At 37.4% G+C, this 13,565-nt stretch overlaps 1 long non-coding RNA gene across 1 annotated transcript in view; it reads right to left on the minus strand.

The window, feature by feature from the left end:
* Positions 1–6,680: 6,680 nt before the first annotated feature.
* Positions 6,681–13,565, minus strand: part of LOC147916407 (uncharacterized) — a 117,084-nt gene continuing 110,199 nt past the window's right edge. The window contains exon 4 of the long non-coding RNA XR_015552889.1: positions 6,681–7,578. This is a non-coding gene — a long non-coding RNA (uncharacterized LOC147916407). The remainder of the gene's footprint in view (positions 7,579–13,565) is intronic.

Raw genomic sequence — 13,565 nt, forward strand, 5'->3', positions numbered from 1 at the left:
CAGTATGGTCACCAAGTTCTTCTGTGGCAACAGATAGGCTGCCGGTTCACACTTGTAGTAACCCACTGTGGTTCAGCTCAGCATCCCGCTCCAGGAGCAATCGCAACCTCACAGACCATTCAGACGGAGGCGGGGCCTGCGATGCCAGCTCATCAATGAATCAGCATGTAAGCAGGTGAGGGGACAGATGACAGGTCACTGGGGCTGAAACCCTTTGGATACCAATAAAAGGAGCCTGCTAATGCAACCAAGCCTGCTGAAGAGGCATCTCAGGGTCTAAGGCTGTACAAAACAATTCCCAAAAATATGGGAAGGAGGAAAGCATGCTGTTCAAGGTCAGACACCAGACAATTCCCTGATACAGTGTTAATCAGATTCAGAAAGCCTAAATAGGGAAAGCTGACCCTGATTCTAAGCAAACAGAGTTGAAGATTTACCACCAAACGGAGGCAATGTTGTTTTGTCACAGATAAATATATTCCACTTCATGGGCACAGAGGTGGAAAATAAGCTGTTCCCTACATTTGGCTGTGTTTTCTGCACTGTTCAGGCTCAGGTATTTAGAAATTAGGAAAAAATCATTGTCTCTTTCAAAATACAGTAGCCTGGAAACCACAGCTCTTAAGGCCCTATAATTTGCCTCCAGGCAACAGAGCTACAAAACTAATTTACTGCATTATCCTAAGAGAAAGAATTGCCTCAGTTTCTTCATATTTCTAAAAGGCAAAATGCAACTTGCTAGCTCTCTACCAATTGACTTATTTTAAGTTAATAGTGAGAACAATTGAGAGAGTTTGCAATTTTCACAAAGTACTTTTCTATTCAAGACAGTGTTATAGAGGTAGGCAGTTGCTATGAAAGCCAGAAAACTACAGGCTTGCCTTCTCTGAAGGTGTAGCTTTTTTTGTTTTTTGTTTTTCATTCTCAAGTGCCTCCGGAAGTTTGTAGGATTTTTCTACACTCTAATTTATACTCCCATTGTGTTTTTTTATTTGTTTTTGCTTGTTTTGTATAAATATAAATATTATTTCCATGAAATTTAGTATATGTAGGACGTACCTCCTCCGTATTTTAAATACCTAGACACGCCTTTTTTGTTTTTCTTTTCCCCTGATGGTTGTAACAATTCTAATGGGAACTAATATTTCCCAACAATGCTATGCTTGAAATTATGTTCTTTTACAATAAAGAAAGAAGCACGCCTGGAATCATAGACTTAGATTGAGCAGTACCTCCCTCTGTTCTATAACTCTCCCACATTCCCACCAGACTCAGTGGTATGATCATTTGAATGGGATAATAAAGCATGCTTTTCAGGAATTTTCAGAACTTGAGTTGAAAGTGTCTGAGATAAAAACAGATTCATATGCAAAGGTTAGCAACATACTTTTTGAAGTTCTTGCTCCCACGCATTTGCCATGAGTGATGGCATCCTAAGTTTGAAATAGACGGAAGAAATACACTATTGTAGTTCTATAGTTGGACTAATTATTTTAAAGCCTCACTTTCCCATCTATAAAATAGGGATCAGGATATTTTGTTCATTTGTTGGAGGGTGAAATAAGCTATGGCACGGATGACTAAGCACAGCACTTTCATTCATTTATGTAGAAAATATGTATTGAGCCCTTGTAAGCCCTATTCGTGGTTCTAGGTGCGGGCAATACAGCAGTAATGGAGAAAGGTAAAGCCCCTGTGTCCAAGGAGCTTACACTTGGGTATAGAAAACAAGAAATTAACAAAGAATAAATAAGAAAATATCACATATGAATAAGTGCTCCGGAGACTATTAAAACCAGGTTGATAGACTAGAAAACGAGTAGGTTGAGTGGTCAGGGAAGACATCTCTAAGAAAAGACAGTTAATCTGGGATATAAATTACAGGAAAGAAACAACCATCAACCATGAGAAGTGTAGTGGAAAGAGCATGTCAAGTAGATTGTAAAGCTTGTGCAAAGATCCCAGCTGGGAATGAGCTTGGCATCCTCAAGGAACACAAAGAAGAGTGTGGCTGCTGAAGCATACTGAGTCAAGAGAGACGTATAGGAGATGATTTCATGGAGGAACACGGGGTCTACTAGCCAGGGCCTACAAGTATTTAGGGCCTTATAGCCAGGGTAAGGAATTTGGATTTAGTCTATGTATGTTGGAAAGTCACTCCAGGGAACAGGAAAATCATATGATCTGTCTGCTACAAACAGGATGAATTGTAGAGAGCAAGAGTGGAAAAAGGAACACCTATGAGGGGCATCACAGTGATCTAGATAAGAAATGATGGTGGCCCAGCCTGGAGTGGAAATGAGAGCTGGTTAATTTCTGGATATATTTTGAAACAGAATTATTAGGGTTGAGAATGAGGGAAAGGGAAGAATTAAGGATGACTTTGTTTGGGGCTTGAACAATTAGATGGATAAATTTAATGAGTTGAAATAGAAACACTATAGGTAGGCTATGAGAGTTAAGAAAATCAAAAGTTCTACTTTAGACACATTAGAATTGAGATATATTTAATGTATTCAAAATTTAAGATATATTTTTAATTTAATCCATTCATTTAAAAGTACCTTTTTAAAAGGAGGATATCACTACAGAACCTGAAGATATCAAAGGATAATATGAGAATACTACGTGCAACTCTATAGATATAAATTTGACAACTTAGGTGAAACGGACCAATTCTTAAAAGAAAAAAAACCTAAAATAATTTACTAAACAAGAAATAAATAATTTGAACAGCCCTATAATTGTTAAGTCAACTGAATTTACAATTTAAAAACTCCCCCAAAAAGAAATCTTCAGGCTGTATGATTTCATTGAAGAATTCTACCAACTATGTAAGGAAGAATTAACAGATTTTCACAATCTCTTCAAGAAAATAGAAAGGAGGTAATATTTCCTAACTCATTTATTGAATCTAGTATTACCCTGATAAAGACAATACCAGAAAAAAAAACCCCTGCAGACAAACATCTCTTATTAATATAGACTCAAAAATCCTTAACAAAACATTATTAAAGAGAATTTAGCAATATATAAAAAGAATTATGTACCGTAGCCAGGTGGGGTTCAGTCTAAGGATGCAAGCCTGGCTTGGCATTCAAAACTCAACCAAAGAATCCACCATATTAACAGACAAAAGAAAAAGAATAACATAATCATATCAATTGATTCAGAAAAAGCATATTACGAATTCAACATGCATTTATGATTAAAAAAAATCTCAGAGAAATATGAATGGAGGGTATCTACAAAAACCTACTGGTAACATTATACTTAATGGTGAGAGACCAAATGCTTTTACCATAATATCAGGAACAAATCAAGAACATATGCTTCAACCAGTGTTATTCAACATAGTGTTGGAAGTACTAGCCAGTATAATAAGACAAGGAAATTAAGACATACAGATTGTAAAGAAAGAAAGAAAATCATTCTATTTGTGGAAGACATGATTGTCTATGTAGAAAAATCCCAAGAAATCTACAAAAAACTCCTAGAATTAATTAGTGAGTTCAGCAAGGTCACAGGATACTAGCTAAACATTCAATTATACTACTAAGAAATCAATTATACTAGCAATGAACATATGGACACTGAAATTTAAAATACAACATCATTCACAGTTGCTCAAAACAATGAATACTTAGGTGTAAATCTAACAAAACATGTACAAAACTTGTATGCTGAAAATTACAAAAACTCTGATGAAAGAAATAAAAGAAGATTTAAATAAATGGAGAGACATACTGTGTTCATGTGTTGAAAGATGTAACTTAGTAAAGATGTCAATTCTCCCAAAATTGATATACAGGTTTAACACAATTCCAATCAAAATCTCAGTAAGATTTTTAAAAATATAGACAAGATTATTAAAATAAATATATACAGGGAGGAACAAAAGAACTAGAATAGCTCAAACAATTTTGAAAGGAAGATTAAGTCTTGAAATCATTCTACCTGATTTCAAGAGTTATATATCTACAGTAATCAAAACTGTGTGATATTGGTAGAGAGATGGACACATAGTTCAATGGAACAGAATAGAAATAGGTCTACATAATTACATATAACTAATATTTAACAAAGATATCATGAAGAATTCAATGGAGGAAAGACAGACTTGCAACAACTGGTGCCAGAGCAATTGGACATCTATAGGCAAAAACTGAACTTTGACCAAGATCTCACAATTTATACAAATATTAGGTCACAATGATCCATTGTGATCTGTAAAACTATTAAAGTTTAAGGAAAAAAATAGAATAAAATCCTCAAGATCTTGGGCTAGGCTAAGATTTCTGAGACTTGACACCAAAACATTCCTTATAAGGGAGAAATTGATAAGTTGTATGTCATCAAATTTAAAAACTCACACTTATCAAAGACCCTATTAGGAGGAAGAAAATATAAGCTATAGAGTGTGAAAAAATATTTGCAAACTACATATCTGACAAAGGACTAATATCTAGAATATATAAAGAACTTTCAAAACCCAACAGTACAAAACACACAATCCAATTAGAACACAAACAAATGATATTAAGAGACATTTCACTGAAAAAAGATATACAGATGGCATATAGGCACATGCAGAGATATTCAATATCATTAGTCATTATTGAAATGCAAAACAAAACTACAATGATGCATCATAAAACATCTATCAAAATGGCTAACATGAGAAAACAGTAATAAGACCAAAGGTTGGTAAGGACGCAAGGAAACTAGAACTTTCATACATTGCTGGTGGAAATGTAAAATAGTACAGCTGCTCTGAAAAACTGTCTGGTAGTTTTTAAAAAATCTAAGCATACATCAACTATATAACCCAGCAATTGCACTCCTAAGCACTTATCCCAGAGAAATGAAAATATATGTTCAGGCAAAAATTTCTACATAAATGCTTATAGCATTTTTGCTTGTAATACTCCAAAACTGGAAACAACCCAGATGCCCTTCAATGGGTGAATAGTTAAACTACGGTATTTCCATACCATGGAATACTACACAGCAATATAAAGGAATGAATTACTGATATACACAACTTGGATGAATCTTAAGGGAATTGTGCTGAGTGAAAAAAACAATTTCAAAGGTTATATACTGCATGATTCCATTTATGTAACATTCTTTTTTTTTTTAGTGAAGAGGATTGGCGCTGTACTAACATCTGTTGTCAATCTTCCTCTTTTTGCTTGAGGATGATTGTCCCTGGGCTAACATCTCTGCTAATCTTCTGCCATTTTTTGTATGTGGATCGCCTCCATAGCATGGCTTGATAAGCAGTGTGTAGGTCTGCACCCAGCATCCAAACCCATGAACCCCAGGCCACTGAAGCGGAATGTGCAAAGTTAACCACTATGCCACTATGCCAGCCCCCTATATAACATTCTTGAAATGACAAAATTATAAAAAGAGTAAAGATTAGTGAATGCCAAAAATTAAGAAAAGTGTAGGGGCAGAGGGAAGTGTATATAGCTATAAAAGTGCAACATGATGGATTCTTGTGGTGATGGAAATGTTCTGCATCCTGATTCTCTCAATGTCAATATCCTCGTGATATTCTCCTATAGTTTTGCAAGATGTTACTATTGTGGGAAATTGAGTACTTTACCATGGAATCTCTTACTATCATTTCTTACAACTGCATGTGAATCTACAATTATCTCAAAATAAAAAGTTTACTTAAAAATTAAATAAAATTTTAAAAATACCTTTTTAGCACCTTCTATATATTACTGTTTTAGGTAATGAATATATATATATACCAGTGAACCAAACAGACAAAACCAGTGATTTGTGGAGCTTACATTATAAAGCAGGAAAGAGATAATAGAATGGGACAAGGAGACCTGAACATGCTGGATAGAGGGAGGGGATGGTGGTGCAAGTAAACTGAAGTGATCAGAAAAATCCTCATTGAGGTGACATTTGAGCAAACATTTGAAGGAGGTGCAAGAGTGAGCCATGTGCATATCTAGAGAACACATCTGGGTACCTTCTTTGCATATGCATCGTTCTATAGCCTCTGGACAGTCAGTCAATACTGTACAAATCATTCTGTTGGGAACTTTCTTGAAATCAGCCTTCTGTAAAGGCTCGTTGTTGATGTTGAAACCCAGAGCACCAATCTGATCACTCTTTTCTTTAGGGAAAGCAATTACAAATCACCAATTTTATCAGGGAACTTGTTGCGGGTGTGTAGGGAAAATATTGTTGCTTAATGCTATCCTCAGGAAAACACAAAACATAATTAGGAAGATAAATATAAAATGTCACAGAGTATTAGAAAATAAAAAATAAAAATACTCTTAATTATCAGCTAATTCGGATTAATATAACCATTACCCTCAATAATATCAATAACCAAGGTCGCATGTTCAAAAATAACAGAAGTCCTTAATGTTTCAGAAATGCTCGAGCAAAGCCTCTGTCGTTCACAGAGAAATGTGAGTCAACTTTACAACAGTTCCTGAAGGCTTAAGGGTTTTCTAGATAAACCAACTAGTTAGGGCCGGCCCCGTGGCTTAGCGGTTAAGTGCGCACGCTCCGCTGCTGGCGGCCCGGGTTCGGATCCTGGGCACGCACCGACGCACTGCTTCTCTGGCCATGCTGAGGCCGCGTCCCACATACAGCAACTAGAAGGATGTGCAGATATGACATATAATTATCTACTGGGGCTTTGGGGGGAAAATAAATAAATAAAATCTTTAAAAAAAAAAAAAAAAAACCAACTAGTTAGTACCTTTAGGACATGGTACAGAGGCTACTAAAGTTTTTTGCAGTAAAGTTACAGCTAAATTTAAAGGCAAACTGGTGCTCCAAGGGGTAAGAACCAAAGGTGCTATAATGAGAGATGATTCCACAGGCAACCACTGGTCTTATCAAGTAAGTTACAGAGGAATGCGGAAGTGCAGACGCATTTTAATACGCATTTCTCCTAAATTGCATTTTGGAAGGAAAAAAATGTTTTTTCTGACCAATTCTTTTTGAGAAGTTCAAGTCCAAGTAAAGCAAGTCTTAAAAACACTTGGGTCACCCTCATTGCTCCTTTGAATGGAAAAATAAACACGATCAATTGATTAAAGGAAGAAGGTTGGCTCTCCATCAAGGAAGAAAGAACCCAGTGATTTCCCAGAAGACTCTTGCAACAATGGAGTTTTCCCCCAAATTCTGCTCCTCTCAATGCATCTTGGTGTATTCTGTGTGTCTCAGTGGGAATAGACATTGTTATGCTTTTCAAATTGTCACAAGTTGCAAAATTAAACATGTGCAGCTTAAAAATAGCTCACCATGGGGCTGCAGAGGGAAGGAGAGCAGAGCCTCGCGGCAAAGTCACAGGTTTTGAAAGTGGGTCTTGATAAAATATCAGACTAACTCATGTCCATTAGAGAGGAATGTCCCAATGCCAGGTCCATTATTATTCCAGAAACATCACTATTCACCTACTTCAATGAATAAAGAGCATGCCAACATGCGAATAACTTCTGCATTAACTTTGGAAACAGCTTTGTGAATACAAAGGAAGTCAAAATCAAATCTATTGGCACGAGGAGTCCCCCTTTCCGGTGCCTAGGCCTAAAACAACAAAAAACATCTAATTAGTATTCAAGGTAATACCTAGATAATGCAATTATTCAGGATTCCTATCATAATTTAACATCATACAATGAGACTAAAACTATTGATAGCTATAAGAATATTGGCATTAAGGAGGTGAGTTAATACAGACAAATAGTTACATATAAATAGATCCATAGAAGTATCTATTTAATACAAATTATGAGATTTAAAAAAAAAATGGAGGACTAAAGAAGTGAAAATTTTTCCAGAAGATGAAGTTCTAGCTATTTTTTGTTTTGTTTTTAAGGAGAGCCACAGTTTTTCATACATGAGTGTTCAGAAGTGAATAACAAGTGTTTATGACGTAAGCGTATACTTTAGAGAAACAGCCCATTGGAAATATGTGCTAGCTAGAACTGAGGGCTCCTTCAATGAGGCTCCACTCGCCTGGAGCCCGATCTATAAGCTTTATTATTATTGTTATAGGAGCTGGGAATAGATGTATTTCACTCAAGAAGAGCCCTGAGAGTTAGAATCAGACGCATGCATTGTACTTAAAAGAAAATAAAAACACATTGGAGAGTCCTGACAAGCAGAGATATGTCTGAGATCATGGTCATGGAGACAGGTTTTTGTGTCAACATGTAGAACCTTCAAAGGAGGGTAGACTGAGGGGTCAGCAGGAGGAAAGTTGCCACCTTCCCAGTCACAGATTTACTCCTAGACTATTAAAAAAAAGTGTATCTGAGGTGTTCAAGGGCCCATTCTTCCACAAAATTACCCTGAAAACTATGTCCTGAAAAATTTATATTAGCTTATTTTCTTCGAGATAGATTTTTTTCCCACTTTCTGATGGACCATATAGAGTAAGGAACCAGCGTTCAAATTTAGTGCTGGAGTTAAATAGCAAGTTGTTTGCCTTTACTCAGACTCCTTCTACTCAGCTTTTAAGCAGCCTTGTAATCTCCTGCCTGAAAAAACACATGTGATTACTGGGAATATTAAGACAATATCCTACAATTATATAGAAAATTTAAAGCGTTCACATACAAATATTCTTTCTTTATGGAAATCCCTGGAAATTATCCACTTCAATTTTATCCACATTCTTACCCAGTTTTTCTCAAAGTATGGTTTTTGGCCTATTTACATCAGAATTAACTAGAATACCTACTTAAAATGCAGATTTCTTGGGCCCCACCTTCAATATACAGACAGAGAATCTCTGAGTATGATCTTACAAATTTAGTATCTCCTGAGTTCTCAGAAACACAGAAATTTTGTAATCTAAGCAACCTAAGCCAACTGGCATCTTGCAATTAAAAGTCAAAGAAAAACTAAATTGTAATTTGAAGATGATGTAATTATGGTTCTATAAAAGTTCCAATAATCTATCAGATATTTCAGCCTAAAGCCACCTGCAGTCGCTGAGAGGCTGGGATGTGGTTTGGGTAATGCATCTCCAGCCTTCCATTTCAAAACAAACCACAAGTGAGTCAAGGAAGCTTCATTTTCAGTTATATCAAAGGCAATCAATAGGCAGGTTTAAAATAATCAGGTTGCTCATTTGACTTCAACAAAAGTCATCAACCACAAGCAGTCCTGTGGTGTCTATTCAAATCTAATGGCATTGCCTTTTTACAACATTTTATTAGAATGGCCAATATATTTAAAAACAATTAGGCCACATACGTGGTTTAAACTTTAGGATCCAGCATGCTAATTCTCTTTCCTCCTCTATTATATTTTTTGAAGATTAGTCTTTCTTTCTCAATCATCATGTTATATGTATGATTTGGTTAACATACTTACAAGTACAGTAGTCCCTCCTTACCCCTTATCCGTGGTTTCACTTTCCACAGTTTCAGGTATCCGCAGTTAACCATGGTCCAAAAATATTAAATGGAAAATTCCAGAAATGAACAACTCATAAGTATTAAATAGCACGCCTTTCTGAGCAGAGTGATGAACTCTGGAGCCATCCCACTCTGTCCTGTCCTAGACGTGAATCATCCCTTTGTCCAGCGTATCCACACTGTGTACACTACCCACCTGTTAGTCACTTAGTAGCCCTCTGGGTTATCAAATCAACTGTCAAGGCATTGCAGTGCTTGTGTTCAAGTCACCCTTATTTTACTTAATAATGTTCCCTAAGCACAAGACTAGTGATGCTGGCAATTCAGATATGCCCAAGAGAAGCCGTGAAGTGCTTCCTTTAAATGAAAAGCTAAAAGTTCTCCACTGAATAAGGGGAAAAATAATCATATGCTGAGGTTACTAAGATCCTTGGTAACTTTTGTTACAGTATATCGTTATAATTATTCTATTTTATTATAGATTATTGTTGTTAATCTCTTACTGTGCCTAATTTATAAATTATACTTTATCATAGGTATGTATATACAGGAAAAAACATAGTATATGTTGGGTTCGGTACTATCTGCAGTTTCACGCCCCCACTGGGGGTCTTGGAACATATCCCCCACAGATAAGGGGGGACTAATGTAAGCTGAACTCCAGCCAAAAATGTTTGTTTGTTTTTGTTTGTTTTGTAAGGGAGAGGCACAGGACTTCCTTCCTCATTCTCTTGTGAGGTGAGCTCTCAGAAAAGACAACTTTGAGTTTCAGGTAACTAAGTGAAGCACAGTATATAACAGAAAAGAACTGAAAGGAGAAATAAGTTTTCTGGCCTCCTCCTAACTCTCACCTAACACATACAGTTGATGAGTCGACGCAGGAAATTTTTTTTTTTTTTTTTTGGTGAGGAAGATCAGCTCTGAGCTAACATCCGATGCCAATCCTCCTCTTTTTTTGTTGAGGAAGATTGGCCCTGGGTTAACACCCATGCCCATCTTCTTCTGCTTTATATGGGACGCAGCCACAGCGTGGCTTGATCAGTGGTGTGTCAGTGCGCGCCCAGGATCCGAACCTGCGAACCCCGGGCCCCCGCAGCGGAGTGCGCACACTTAACTGCTGTGCCACCAGGCCAGCCCCTCAGGAAATTTTTATTGAGTTTCTACTACTTACCAGGCAGAGGTCAGGAATTAAGTTTCAGATGATGGTAGGGTACATACTGAGCATTGAGAAATGCTGAGCTAGCATTCAGAAGCAAGGTCAAGGTTGAAGGTCACGTGTAGAAATCATCCATATAGAAGTGACAGTAAAAGCTGAATATGAATAAACCTCTGAAGGACACAGAGGTGACCTACAAGGCTGCCGTCACATTGTCCCAGTTATAAATGCCTTGGCCTTATTTTTCATTCAACACTGAACTGCTTTATACTATTTATTTATCATAAAACAGAAATTTTTTTAAAAACAAGAAGATGCAAATTAAAAAAAATCAAAGAGCTTAAAATAGAAAACTAAGGGGCCGGCCCCGTGGCTTAGCGGTTAAGTGCGTGCTCTCCGCTGCCGGCGGCCCGGGTTCGGATCCCGGGTGCGCGCCGAGGCACCGCTCCTCCAGCCATGCTGAGGCCGTGTCCCACATACAGCAACTGGAAGGATGTGCAGCTATGACAGACAACTATGTACTGGGGCTTTGGGGGAAAAATAAATAAATAAAATCTTTAAAAAAAAAAAAAAAAAAGAAAACTAAGAACTAGTCTAAAGTTTATGATAACTAAGGGTGATATTAAAACTGAAATATTGATTTGTTCAATAAAAAAGGATTTTGTCACTTATGTAAATGCCTAGAAATATTAACTGCAATGGCATTAGATAATCACAGAGACATATTTACTCAGTAACATCATACACCAGGTTATGATTCTCTTTAGTGTGAGTCGTCTCTTTTGCAAAGTTTCTTTCCAAGTTTCCATTCATGCTTTTATAACTATACTTATGCCATAGGCCAAATGCCAAAAAAAAAAATACATCCGAGCACATATGCTAGTCCTGCAGCTAATAATTACCTACATCATATTATGATAACCATTAGAGCTGCCAGTACATGCAACTTTCAGATGAAATTGAATTGGAGGGCACACATTGGCATGTCATTATGGCAAATGAAGCAATATAATGACAACAAAACACAACTGCTGCCAGTGTCCCAAAACTATATGTTCTTGTTTTGACTTCCATAAAGCAAAATATTAGATTATGCTGAAAATAAAGACTTCTTTTAGACTTTGTGTCACAATTCTAAATTCAGTTTTGACTAGCTGAAGGACAAGAATGCCACAGAATCTGTGCCTTTTGAATGTCCTTGAGCGTGCCCTAAGGATTCATTTCCAAACAGCGGTCTAAGGATGAGCACACCGCACACAGTCCCCTGGAACTGGCTGCCATAGCCCCTTCTCATCAGAGCAGCATGATTAAATATTCAGAATCCTGCCAGGGTGGTGCAGAGCAAAGTAACACAGGGCTCTGACCTTCTCCAGGAAAATCAGTCAGGGAACAAATGCGTGACAAAGGGTGACACTAACTATATGCTGTAACCGAAAACCATCTAATGCAGTTTTCATGTTACACCCTCTCCCGTACGGTAAATGCACGATTAAACTCTCACTACAGAAGTTGGACTAAGAGCCTTTTTAATGCATGCTGCAGATTCGTACTCAGATCCATCCACAGCTGACCCTCTGCTCCCTGTGAACTTTGTAGCCAATGTGCCAAGAGATGGGGCTGTGGAATGAGCACTAGACTGAGAGCCAGGCTTGAATTCTGGCTCTCTCAAAGACCACAGTTGGGCAAATTGCCTTCAGGTCTCAATTTCCTGAACTGTAAAATGAAGGCATTGGGTTAAATAACTCCTGGCTTCTTTTCCAACTGAAAAAAATAAATGTCTACACTAGGAGCTCTAACTATATATATATTTTGTGTGTGTGTGTGAGGAAGATCAGCCCTGAGCTAACATCCATGCCAATCCTCCTCTTTTTGCTGAGGAAGACTGGCCCTGGGCTAACATCTGTGCCTATCTTCCACCTCTTTATAAGGGACGACACCACAGCATGGCCTGACAAGTGGTGACTCGGTGCGCACCCGGATCTGAACCAGGGCCGCCAGCAGCGGAGCGCGAGAACTTAACCGCTAGGTCACGGGGCCGGCCCCTAACTACATATTTTTAAACAGCCACATAATGTTCCCTAACATGGACATACTTCAGGCTATTCACCTATACCTCTGCTGACAGATATTCAGGATGTTTTCAGTTGTCCTGCTACCACAAACAGCACTGTGATAAATAACCCTATAAACACACCCTTATGATATGGAGCTTCTATTTCTGTGGGTTTGTGTCATATACTTAGAGGCATGCCTACTACATATTATTAAGTGAGGAAATGAGCACAAAGACATGTATACAATACGATCCTATATTTGTGAAATAAAACATTTTCTACATGTGCCTGTTTCATCTGCAAAGAATGGGAACCTACTTCATTGAGGGAAGAGAACAGATGATATAAGGAAAAGGAGACTGCAACAAAACGGAAGCTCTCATGATATAGTGCTCACATTTAGACTACAAAACTGTAAAGTTTATGAAAATATGAAAAATTTTAACATGCATGTATGAGAAAGGTACACAAATTAAAGGAAAACATAAATTTCATTAAGTGATGAGAAATTTAGGTAATGTTTTACTTGAATTCCCTGTTATTTTTATATTGTTTTTGCAAAAAAGAAACACACAGACAAAGGGAAAATAATGAGTCTGTGATATGAACTTCCTTTAAAGGTTCTATTCTTGCAAAACACCAATGATATCTATTTATTGAGTACTCTTTATGGGCAGGGCACCCTGGTGAAGAATTCTGATCAGTTATCTAATCTTTGCAAGAGACTTTTGAGATAGGTCTTCCTATCCTCTGAAAAGGACAGAGGAACTGAGGCTGAGAAAGATTAACTGACTCTCCTAAATTCGTTGTGGTATATCACATTTCAAATGTGTTCCACTCTGCCTGACCCCAAAACACATGCTCTAAAGCATTGTGGAAGGTCATAGCCCACGTCTCTGCTTCCTTGAAGCCTGAAAAACCCACATGAGTCATTCA

Source organism: Ceratotherium simum, chromosome 8 (genome assembly GCF_057802395.1).
Source record: "Ceratotherium simum simum isolate JZ-2026a chromosome 8, ASM5780239v1, whole genome shotgun sequence".
NCBI lineage: Eukaryota > Metazoa > Chordata > Mammalia > Perissodactyla > Rhinocerotidae > Ceratotherium > Ceratotherium simum.